General features: G+C 36.8%; 1 pseudogene; it reads left to right on the top strand.

Moving 5' to 3' along the window:
* Positions 1-5117: 5117 nt before the first annotated feature.
* On the top strand, positions 5118-7218 carry LOC125615945 (annotated as a pseudogene).
* The last annotated feature ends 5145 nt before the right edge of the window (positions 7219-12363 follow it).

Below are 12363 nucleotides of genomic sequence, written 5' to 3'. Positions count from 1 at the left end.
TGTGATGCCATCTGCTATAAGGCCCTCATCCAGAGACAAGCACATAGGGCCAGCTGATCTTGGGCTTCCAGCCTCCCAATGTAAGAGATAAAACAACCTCTTTTCTTATAAAATACCCAGTGTTAGGTATCAACATAAAATAGACTAATATAACATCTGACAAAATATAAGTATAGAGTCTCCTGTGGAAAGATAATTTGTTCTGATGAGACACAATAGAAGGCTTTGAAGTACAGAGCATAACCAAGCATGGCTTCTGGACTATACATAGGGAGTGAGCCATGAGGAAAGCACCATATTCATTTAGCATGAGTATTCATTCAACTGTTCACTCATCCGTCCACTTATTTAATTAAATAGCCTCCTACTGTTTATCAGGTATGGTGCTAGGCCCTTGTAATTTGAAGGTGACTGGGGTCACTTCCCTGTCTCAAGGAGCTCACTAAAAAGCAAAACAAATGGAGGTGGTGGGAAGAAGTGATCTACTAGCCCATGCCCAGCAAATACCCTAGTGAAGATGGCTTCTGCCCTAATATCCAAGATTGATTTCCCGATTATGTGGTTCATGGTGACTAATTATAGAGAACTATTTTCATATGGAATAAACTCAGAAGTATGTTTGTGTCATACTTTGTGCCATTTTTGAAACCTGGAGCTTCTAAAGGGGATGGAGCCAATCAAAAAGGGGAGATCCTTTCCTGCTTCCAATAGACCCCTCCCCAACCACAGACTTGTCATGCCTTTGTGGCTTCACAGCATAGAGTTTGTGACCTCAGCAGAGGCTACAGTCCAGCCTGGCCCAGCAGGACACTATTTGGTCTTGTGTGCTCAGCTGTTGACTAAGTAGAAGAAGTGGAAACTCAAGGTAGCAATGATAAAGCCAAATGAGAAGAAAAACAGTTTCTGTTGCAGAAAACATGGGACAGGGGAGACAATGTAACAAAAATTGGATTGAAATGAGTCTTTTGGATTCTTCCGAAGCAAATAGATTTTATGCCCTTGAATTAGCCAATTCCAGCTTCTTAAGGATATAAAACTATTGAACGGCCAGGCTCTTGGTCTTGCTGCTCATTTCTACCTCATCATGCTCAGTTTTCTAGGGTTTAGATGTAAGATTATAGAACAAAGTTGAGTGACTGGTGGATTATTCAGAGTACAACCAGGAAGCAGATGGCACACTAAAATTAAAATAATTTGATGAAAATGTATTAATAGGGTAATTACAAAGGTGTGGGTGGAGTATGGGGGAACCACAGAACTAGTGCAGGTCTATGGAATTGGGGCAGTGGAAACACTATGACTTCTAGGCTTGAGGGAGTGAGGATACAGTGGTTATCAAAACCCAGGAGAGAGATATAAGTGTGCCCCCTTGGGGGGGCACTGTGGCTTTTATAAAACATAAAATTTACTGTTATAAACTTATAAGTTGATGATAACTGTGTATCAATGCCAGAATGTGAATATGGTCATGGACAAAGTCCCAACCCATGCAATCAGTAGTATTTCCAAACAACTGGTCTTTTACATGGTTTTCTTGAATTCCTCAAAGAGATGGGTAGATCCTAGAATATTTTTTAAAAATCTGTATTTTGATCATAATTCTGTTTCCCCTGTCGCTCTCTCTAATACCTTGCACCCTTTCCTCCTAAAATCTGCCCCAGCTGTCAGTCACACATTTTACCTGCTGCCCACCTGTTTTCCCACACTCACCTCCTGTTCTTCCAACACAAGAGCCCCCAATACTTTGGCCTGCTAAAGAGGACCCTTGCTAGGGATGGAAAAGGGGGCCACATGGAGGGAATGACACAGGATATAAGGTGGGCAGGGTAGTTAAAATTCCAGCATGTTCAAGTATTTTTTTTTCTATCTCATAAGCCCAGAAATTAGCTAGAGAGGCTGGGTGGTCAAGCTCTGGGGAACTGTGCCTAAAAATTTGGGGGATCTGAGTTTGGTCTTCATATTGATTTATAAATTTATAACATGACAAATGACATTGTCTTTTCAAAAGATTTACTGGAGATAGACCCTTTTTAGGATAAAGCATGTGTTTATTTGCATGATTTTCTTAGATACTATTCGAACCCGAGACATACCCCAACCCAGTTCATTGAGGTCTGAGCAGGAACTTGCTGCAACTCTTCTGTCTTTTGACTGTCCTTCTAGGTGGAGTGAGCAAGGCTGGGGAAGCCAGTGGCTGCCAAAATTCACAGTAAATGTCCATGAGGATGAAATCCTAGGACAAGGCAGAATCTATGATAATAATGGTGACAATCTCTAGTAACATCCATAATAGATTTATTTTTGAAAATAACTTCACTGGTTATAGGTGTATGTGTTGGTACCAGTACTACTCCACTACCCAATTGCTACCAATATTTACTGAAAAAAAATATTGGTGCATATTAATGATATAGGATGGTTTCATTCTAAACAAATTGTTAATGTATTAGAAAATATGATCTTGGAAAAAATTCAGTCCCATGGTGGCAACTACGTTGTACTCTCTAGTTAAGCACAAGTGGCTTACAAAGTATGTTTAGAAATATCCCAGTTTACAGATGAGGAAGGCCTGACGTGAGGATGTTATGAGCTCACTCACATCTACATGCCTAGTAAGCGGCAGAGTTGAGATGGAAAGCCATTTGGTTGGTTTCAAACTGTACTGTTTTTATCTTGGCTATGTATGCTTTTAGTGTTGCTGTTGAAAGCATAAATCTGTGTTGATTGATTAAATTAGTCTCAACATTGGGTGATTAGGATAATTGCAACTTCTTTAAAACTTGAGTCAGATATTAAAAGGACATCCCTTCTAAAGTCTGTTTGGAGCACTCATCTCAGATCTTCATTTTGCCTTGCATTTTATAGTGAATTCTAGAGAATTCTAGTATATCATGATTCAGTGGATGGAGCAGGCTTTGTGGTCAGGTAAACTTCTACAAATTACTAGGACAATAAGTGAAATTCCTGAGATATTTTCACATTTCATATAAGGAGTCAAAATAATGAAGTTATTATTTACGCAAAATTATGCACAATCTATGTCTCTCAAAAATGGTAACCATGATTGTGGCTTATGTCTCTTTGTTCTGGCCAAGAGACTCAACCTTGCTGTCTGCTTTTTTTTTGCTTTGGAGCCCTAAGTTAAAGTGTGAGGATGTAGGTATACCAACTCCAGTCTGGTCCCTGCCCCAGACCTGTATGTCTTATATAGCACATACTCTTAGGGCACATCTTAATGACAATGTAAGGTTTAGTAGATATTTTTTAAGTTCTAAAATCAAAATTATGATGTATTTAATTATTTATAAAATTTGCATTCTTCTTTGGGCTCTGATGTTGAGTATATTGAAAGACTGAAAGTGGATAGAAAGATTGAAAGTGATCAAAGGATGAGAATACTCTGTAGAACTAATAGTGTATTGACATGTCCACAAAGTAGTTTTTATTTCAAAAACAAGAGATGAAGTCTTTTTAATTACTATCCCATCTCTTCTTCCTGTTGATTTTGCCTTTGCTGAAGATTAAGTAGGTTCATATAAGTGAATCATAGTATTCAAAAGAATATGGAATGATTTTGCAAGCATTAATAAAAGCTGTCTGATTGAAGAATATTTTATTTTGACCTCTAGAAATAAAAACATCCCCAAAGAGCCTGGAAAGGTTGAAGAAAAAAATGGTGAAAAAATTTTCAATTTGAATAGGCAAATACCTAAAGATTATTTATCTCCAAATCAATCACATCATGATGCAGAGCTAGATATATGAGAGGAAATAAATGTGCACTAAATTCCTCCCCTGGGTTTGTTTTCAGGGTTAAAGCTGAATGAAAGATAAAGAATACAGGTAGACCAAATAAACTTAGTTTGAGAAGTTGTTAGAAGGTCAATTAGGGGAAATTAAAATAGTGAAAGATTAGTTCAAAGCTGACAGTTTCTCTTTTATAATGAACTCACTGTGTATTCCTATTTCTGCTTCTTTTGTTGTGAGTGCAACAAAACATTTATAACCTTCTATTCTCCTATGGGCAAATAATACTCAAATTATCATCTACCTGAGAGAGTACAAAATGAACATTTTATATTTTGCTCCATTTTACTCTAGACGCAATATACTTTAATTCGTAATGGCTTCTATTCTCATCTGTCAGCATATGGTGTTGACCACATGGTGCACAGTAAGACAGACACAGGTTTTCAAATGCCATGAAGTATTTTAAAGGCCTGAATTCTACAAAATAAAAGAGTCACATTAGAGCCCTGTTGCTAGGCAAGTCGAACCCAGCTGTGCTCAGAGTCTCTGACAACAGGACACTTCATTCACTGCTCTTCAGTGAACATGTACATTACTTCGTAGGCGTGGAACCCATTACCAAAAATACCAGGATGACAGGTCTCTCTGCAAATGCTCTAGAGGCGTGTACACAAAGGATGGACACACACTCAAATCACTTGCTTTTTTAAGCCTAAACATTCCCACTGTCTTTTCAAAATGACAAATTGCAGCACGAATGAGAATTCTAATAGCCCGAGATGCAATGTGCATTATTATTTTTACTTATTGAGAAAGGGGGAATAATAGTGCATAGAGTAGCAATGAAGAATCGTCAGCTGGGGGATTTCACTCTTAGGAAGAATGTAAACAGGTCAATGAAGTCTTCTGCTCATAGGAAATATTATTGACTGAATAGTCAATAAAATAAATATAGAAGTTAGTCATTAGCAGTGTTTTATTCACCAAATAATTGCATGGTCAGGAAAGCCATTGTTGACTATTGTGTAATTGGTACACTTACTTGACTGTGGGTATAGAGTCCTAGGTCCAGTCCTGACTCTGCTACTAGTAGTGTGACCACAGGCAAATCAAAATGAAAGGGTTAAAGTTAGAATTCTAACAACCTGCTCTACTGTGAGTCTTAAATGCCTCTTTACATTGTGAGGGATATGTTAATTCAGAAGGATGATTTCTCTGTGTGTGTTGATGTGTATGTACAACAATTCAATTATTTTATCTTTGACATTAAAAAAAGTATATTTAAATAAGCGTTTATCTAAAAACAAACTTTATAAAATGGTAGACTATTTCTAAGATAATTTATTCTAAAAAAGGTTTCACATTTGTGCATTTATTTATCAAGACAGAAGATGGATTTAAATGAAATATAATTTCAAAACCATAACCACATATGTTAACAACTGTGATGAATACTTGCCTTTCTTTCTTTTGAGATGACCTTATGTGTGTTTGTGTTCATGTGACATTCATGTGCCAAGCTAACATGCCACATGTTTGTGGTAGCCTGCCTCCATGATGGCCCCAATGACTCTCCCTCAACCTCCTTACTTATGAATGTGACCTCCTTTGCCGATAGGGTCCTTGCAGGTGTAATCCGGTATGAGGAGGCCAAACTAGATTAGGGTGGGCCCTAAACCCAATTCAACTGTTGTTCTTTTGACAAGAGGAAAGGTTAGACACAGAGACCTGGACACAGAGCATCATGGGATGCCGAAGCCAAGAGACTGGAGTGCCACCGCTGAAAGCCAAGGAACACCAAGGATCGCCAGAAGCCTCGAGAAGAGGATTGTCCCCAAGAGCCTTCACAGAAAGCCCAGCCCAGCCCAGAGCAGGTTTCACACCTCCAGCTTCCAGAACCATGTGGAAATTCGTTTGTGTTGTTTTAGGTCATCCAGTTTGTAGTGCTTTGTTCCAGCAGCTCAAGGAACCCAAGGCAGTTGGCCCTGAGAATGAATAATCTTTGCAATAAATGGTGCTGGGATAAACTTATATTGACACAGAAGAAACCAGAAATTTGATCTTCTTTCAAATTATGCACACAAAAAAATTATGTATATTGTAGATCTAAATACGAAAAGCAAAATAATAAATCTTCTAGGAGATAATATGTGACAGCGTTTTTATTATATAAGAGTAGGAATGGATTATTTGAACAGGTCACAAAAAATACTAACCACCAAAGCAAATAAATAATAAACTTTGCTACAATAAAATTAAGGTCTTTCATTCTTTAAAAGACATTACTAAGTGAGTGAAAAAGCAAGCCGCACAGTGGATAAAATTCCTGGCAACACATACAAACAATAAATGACTGTTAGCCAGAATAAGCAACTGCAGATCCTACAGCAACAAATCTGAGTGAGAATGTGAGCCATGGGGACTCCCATGCATTGCTCCCAGGGATAGAAACTGAACAAACACTTCAAAGGGAAGTCGGTTTGGCATGATTAATTATGACTGCAGATGTGTGTCCCTGTGACCAACAATTCCACTTCTAGAAATGAGTCCTTCTGTATAGCAAGGCATACCTACAACAATGTTCCCAATAATGTGGCTTGTAAAGTTCACCCATAGCTGAATGGAGAAATAAAGTTGTAGTATAAACATAACAAAACCCTATGAAACTATAAAACCAAAAAGACTATCTACAGCTACATGCAGTTACATGGGTATTATAAACAGAACATGGAACCAAAGCAACCAGACACACAAGGAATCATACTACATGACTTCAACTATATTTATCTCAAATTCAGAATTGGGCAAAACTATGGTGTTTACATATATTAAAATCATATTTTTGAAAGGTAGCAAGTGATTAACTTAAATGTCAAGATAGTAGTTATCTTTGAGTGGGAGGAAAAGAAAGGCAGTAATTGGGAGGAATCATCTATGGGTGTATAATGTCAGATGCTATTCTATTGCTTTGAAAGATTATTATTATTTTTCCTGAAATCTCAGGCTGTGGTGGCAACACCTGCTCTCTGAATTTCGTGATGCAACCCAAGGATGACAAGTAGAGGCTGGAAAGTTGACCACAAAAGATAAAGACCCAGTTAAGAAATCTAGGGACAAGGCCAAAAAGAAGTGGTCCAAAGGCAAAGTTCAGACAAGTTTAACAATCTAGCTTGTTTGACAACGTTAACTTATGGTAAGCTGTAGGGAAGTTCCCCACTATAAGTTTATAACCCCTGGTTTCTGAGAGACTGAGATTCAAAACTCCCTAGCCAAGATAGTCCTTCAGGAACTAAAGGATTCATCAAACTGGTTTCAAAGCACAGAGCTCAAATTATTTACCCCAGAAACACAAAGGGTGGAGATGCCCCAGCTGCTGGTGAAGATGCATCAACAGGTCTTACCAATTACATTTGGAAAACTATAACTTTATTAAGTAAAAAATACATTATCAAGGTGTTTGCTTTGTGATAATTCAAAGTACTGGGCGTACCTTTGTTGTGCATCTTTTGCTGTAGGGATTTTATTTCACAATGAAAAGTTATCTGAGAAAAACCAAGCATATAGAACAAAGTTCTGATTTCATTTTTCACCATGTTTCAGCTACTGGGACGTGCCCTGGTGTTTTCTGTTGATTCCTTTAACTATCATCATACCGAGCAAGTTTATGGAGAGATGCAATTTTGGGGGTGCCAAATTGATTTTGTCAATGTGTTTCTTGGAAACATAGTCCATACAGAGCAAAATGCATGAGGTGCTGGGTTCTTAATAAATCCCAATTTTCAGTGGAAGCAGTTATTAGTGGTAACTTCTGTGGAAAAGGTATCACTAATTTAGAAGTGACTTCACACAGCTGGTTTCTTTATCTCGTTTGCTCTGCACTTGGAGATCACTGTAGTTACAGGCCGGCTTCTCTTTCTCCTCTTGCTCACCCATGTCATGCCGTTTACAAGATTACTAGTCTAATTCAGGGAGCCTATAGCACAGAGGTGTGCTTGTCTCCCTATGGAAGGAACCTTAATTTCAGCGGATGGTAAATTAAGATTCACAAATTTATTGAACTCTCTTTTCCTAGGTGTGATGATTAATCTGAATTATCTACTTGATTGGGTTAAGAAGATGCTCAAGATTGAGTCTTTTGGTGTCTCCATGTGGGTGTTTCTAGGAATGATTGGCATGTGGGACAGGGAACTGAGGTGGAGACCCATGCTAAGTGTGGACAGCACAGTCCAATAGGTTGGAAGAACAAGGAAGCAGCAGCAGACACAAGCTACATTCATCTTGAGAGGGTTCTTGATTGCTGTTGTGATCATCTGATGACTTCAGGCTCCAGCTTCTTCACTCATCCAAAATGGACTCCGCCCAGTGACTCTCCACAGAATTTCCAGGTCCTGGACTGGGGAGGCATCATTGATCCCTGTGGTTCCCAGCTTCTGGGACAGAGCAGCTACTGGTTCCTCCCACTCTCCAGCCTGCAGATGGCCATTGTAGGACTATCTAGCTTCTCATGGTGTAAACTAAGCAAATAAATAACCTTTTTAGAATCATCTATATCTCCAACAGGAGACATATATTATCTCTCCTATTGGCTCTAGATGAATCCTGACTAATATCCTATGTAAGATCAATAACCCAACTAATGTAATCAAGAGAAAAAAGTGTAGTATATTTATAACTTATTATTTCAACTTTATTTCCAAAGTTGTTTCTTCTTTCCTTTTAAAGGAAGAACTTCTGGTTTTGTTTGTGCCATTTGCACATGATGATTTGCTTAGCCCCTTCTACCATTACAACTTAAATAATTACAAAATCGTAAAGTCCTTTGTATTTTTCCTAATGACTTATCTTTTAACTTCCATTACTTCCATCTTTAAGTAGTCCATAGCTGTCCAACTTCACATATCTTCCTATATCCATACATATTATCAAATTCTTATTAAAAGATAATTGGAGAAAAATTAAAATTAAAAGTTTCTTTTCATAAAGTTCAGTATTATGTTTTGTAAAATGTGATGTCACCACTCAGTGATTGAATATATCAGATATAAAAATTAAAAAGCATCTACAATCAACACAAAGATGTTTTAAAAGATCTTCAGAAGTTAAATTGTTTTTTTTGTTATTACTATGCAAGTAAAACTAGTCTGCATAAAACTAGAAACTAGCTCAAAAGAACTAACCAAAGATACCAGTTTTTAAAAATGTATGTCCTTCCAAATTTTTGCTATAAATACATGCATATTTACTTGTACTTATATACTTACATACACCATTATTTTGATTGAAGGAATAACTTTATTATTTAACAATAAATAACAGTTGTTTATTAACTTTTTTCATAAACTGCCTGCTCCTAAATACATTTTAGGTGATCAGCCACAAGAGCAGTAGTTTCAAGGCATTGAATGGCAAATAGAAAGCAGAAGGCCATATTCTCTGATTACCTAAAATCTCTAATCCTCAGCAGGCCTGGGGTGACCAGCCCACCACAGTTTTACAGTTAAATCTCTGGAGTTAATCACCTCCTTGAAAGAAATTATTTTGTAATTTTAAAGCACTTGTCTCAGTAGAAAAGCCAGTATGGAAGTCCTTACTGATAATGAATAAAGGAACAGTGAGAAGAAAATGAGTTTAAACATGAAGCAAAGGAGGTTTGTTGTAAATCAAAGAAGGCAAATCAACAGCTTTCTTAGGTTAGTAGATTTTTAAATTTTCTTTTATATTATACTATTTTTCCTTCCATTTATTTTTATTTGATGCCTTATAACTTACACAGAAAAGTAGGATTCATTGTGATGTAGTCACATATGCCCATAGCAAAACTTGGTTGATTTCATTCTTCAGTTCCTCCTCTTTCTCCTTCACACTTGATCCTGTTCCTTTATTGTACTGTTTTAGATCCCCTTTTATTCCTATTTCTCTCTAGCTTCCGCATATGCAAGAAAGCATTTGACCCTTGACTTTATGAGTTTGGCTTATTTCATTTGGCACGATATTCTCCTGTTCCATTAGTTTACTCATAAATGACATAATTTCATTTTTCTTAATGGTTGAATAGAACTCCATTGAGGATTTGTACTACATTTTCTATATCCCTTCATCTGACAGGTACCTAGGCTGGCTACATAACTTGGCTATTATCAGTTGTGCCACTATAAACACTGGAAAGTAGGTATCCCTATAGTATATGGATTTTGGGTCTTTTGGATAAATATCAAGGAGTAGTATAACTGGGTCATATGGTGGCTCCACTCCTAGTCTTTTGAGGAATACTGATTTCCTTTCTCCCCACATCCTCTTCAACATTTTTAAATTATTTATTTTCTTGATGATTGCCATTCTAACTGGAGTAAGATGAAATTTCAATGGTTTTTATTTGCATTTCACTGATTGCTAAGGATCTTGAACATCTTTTCATATGTTTGTTGGCTATTTGCATTTCTTTTTTTGAGAAAAGTCTGTTTAGTTCATTTAACCATTTATTAATTGGGTTATTTGTTTCTTTGGTGTTAAGTTTCTTGAGTTCTTTTTATATAGTGGATATTAGTACTCTGTCCGAAATGTAGTTGGCAAAGATTTTCTTCCTATTTCATTTTAAATTCAGGGTCTTGTTGTGTGGCCCAGGATGGCCTCTAACTCTTGCATTCAAGCTATCCTCCTGCCTCAGCCTCCTAAGTAGCTGGGACTACAAGGGTGTGCCATCATGCACAGTTCAGAAAATCATTTAAAAATCTGCTGAGATAAGATAGAGCATCACTGGATGTGACTCAACAATATTACTGTACCTCATATTTGAATGATGTTTGATAGTGAGCATTTAAAATTTTTGATTTTCAACTCTGTGCCATATGTAACAAAGAAGCAATGAAGTCAGGAATAGTCATTGCCATATCACATGTATCCAAAGCACGTCAAGGCCCTTTCTTTCACATTTTGGAAATATTGCTGCTTGTTGCTCAATGAAGAGCAGCTGAGAATTAAGCCTTACTGAATTACATGGCCACGGAAATCAGTGCTGCTTTAGGTCTGAGTCCCTCTATAGATACTAAAATCCACGAAATCCACTAGCTGATTTATATGGTTTTCCTACCTAGAAGTTGAATCACTTTAACAATTATTAGAAAGACATTAATTGCTAGATAACTTACCATTGATAGTGAAAAACTGTAATAAAATCCCAACAGATATTTTTACTATTATTATATATGCAAATGTATCTTTAATGTGTATGATGTAATATACAGAGAAAAGGACCGGCAGGTGGATATGGAGAGGCCTGAAAGGAAGAAAGAGAAAAAAGGAGTAAGAATCAAAACGCCAGGTAACTTTAAGAATCACCATGCATTTGATTATGTTCACCTCCAACCAAGAAGGACTCATTCTGACCTTGAGTATGGTTCACTTCAATCAGTACCAGCAATTTCTAGTTGTCCACAAAGACAAGACAGCTGTAATTTTTCACATTTCTCATCTCTCAGGAAGGGGGCCACATGGAGAAAAATTTTTATTTTTTTATTTTTTTCAGAAAATCGATATTTAGAGGGCGCTTTCATTTGAGAGAAGTGGAGATCAACCTACGCCTGACGTACAACTCTTTTTTCCCATAGGACACATTATGGTTTCAAATAATTTTCTTCCCTCTGAAATAAACAATCTTTCCTTGTGGGAAAATGGCCCAAAGTGAAGATACAATACGTGTAGGCTTAGGAAATGCTACAGTTCCACCACCGCTGGCCTGAAAAATTCCATTTGGGATATTTGTTCTAATTCAGCATCCCAACTCCATCATCATCTACTTGCAGACAATACAAGTGTAAATACATCTGTTGCTTATTTATGGAGGCTAAATTTAAAATAAAGAAACACAGAAGGTTTGCTGTGATGATTTTCTGGGGCATAGAATCTATTTCTAAAAAAAAGTCTTTACTGAAGGTCATAGACTGTTCTTGATCTCATTTAAGCTGGTCAGAAATGATGTTTGGTTTTTTTTTTGTTTTGTTTCCTTTTTGAAATCTTTCTCTTCCCTGCCTCAGCCTTTAGGAAATGCTTCTCTTTCCTACTCTATTGATGTGCCCACTCTGTCATCTGCTCCCCCTAACCACCAGCCTTTCTGTTATTGATAGGGGGTTGAGTGGCAGGTGTGACCCAGGCTTCCAGGCTTCTGTGTCTCCATTATAGATGGGGCTTGTCAACTGCCTGACACATGTTATTTGTTGCTGCAGCAATAATTTAATTTAAAGCTCTTTGTTTTTGCTGAAATTCTTTTATTTTGGATTATTCTTTTTTAATGTTTTGCTTTTAGATGACATAGATTGCATCATGTTAATTTCTACAGATTTGTAAACTGGCAACATTTCCTAGACTTTTGATTATTTTTTTTTGAAATTATAAAAGTAGTAGAAATTCATGCATTTCTAAAAAAGCTAAATGGTAGCAAAATTTACAAAAATGTAAAATTTCACACCATTTTTTCAAATGCCCTTAGTCAGAGGAAACTGTAGTAAATTTCCATTTGTATTAGAACAAACACATTTGTATACTTGTATAATTTGATTTGGCAGCCTGTCTTCTATTAATATGCATGCATTTATGTGTGTGAATAAATTAAATAAAAAT

This window comes from Marmota marmota, unplaced genomic scaffold (genome assembly GCF_001458135.2).
Source record: "Marmota marmota marmota unplaced genomic scaffold, marMar, whole genome shotgun sequence".
NCBI lineage: Eukaryota > Metazoa > Chordata > Mammalia > Rodentia > Sciuridae > Marmota > Marmota marmota.
This window is presented reverse-complemented; position numbering and strand designations above follow the sequence as displayed.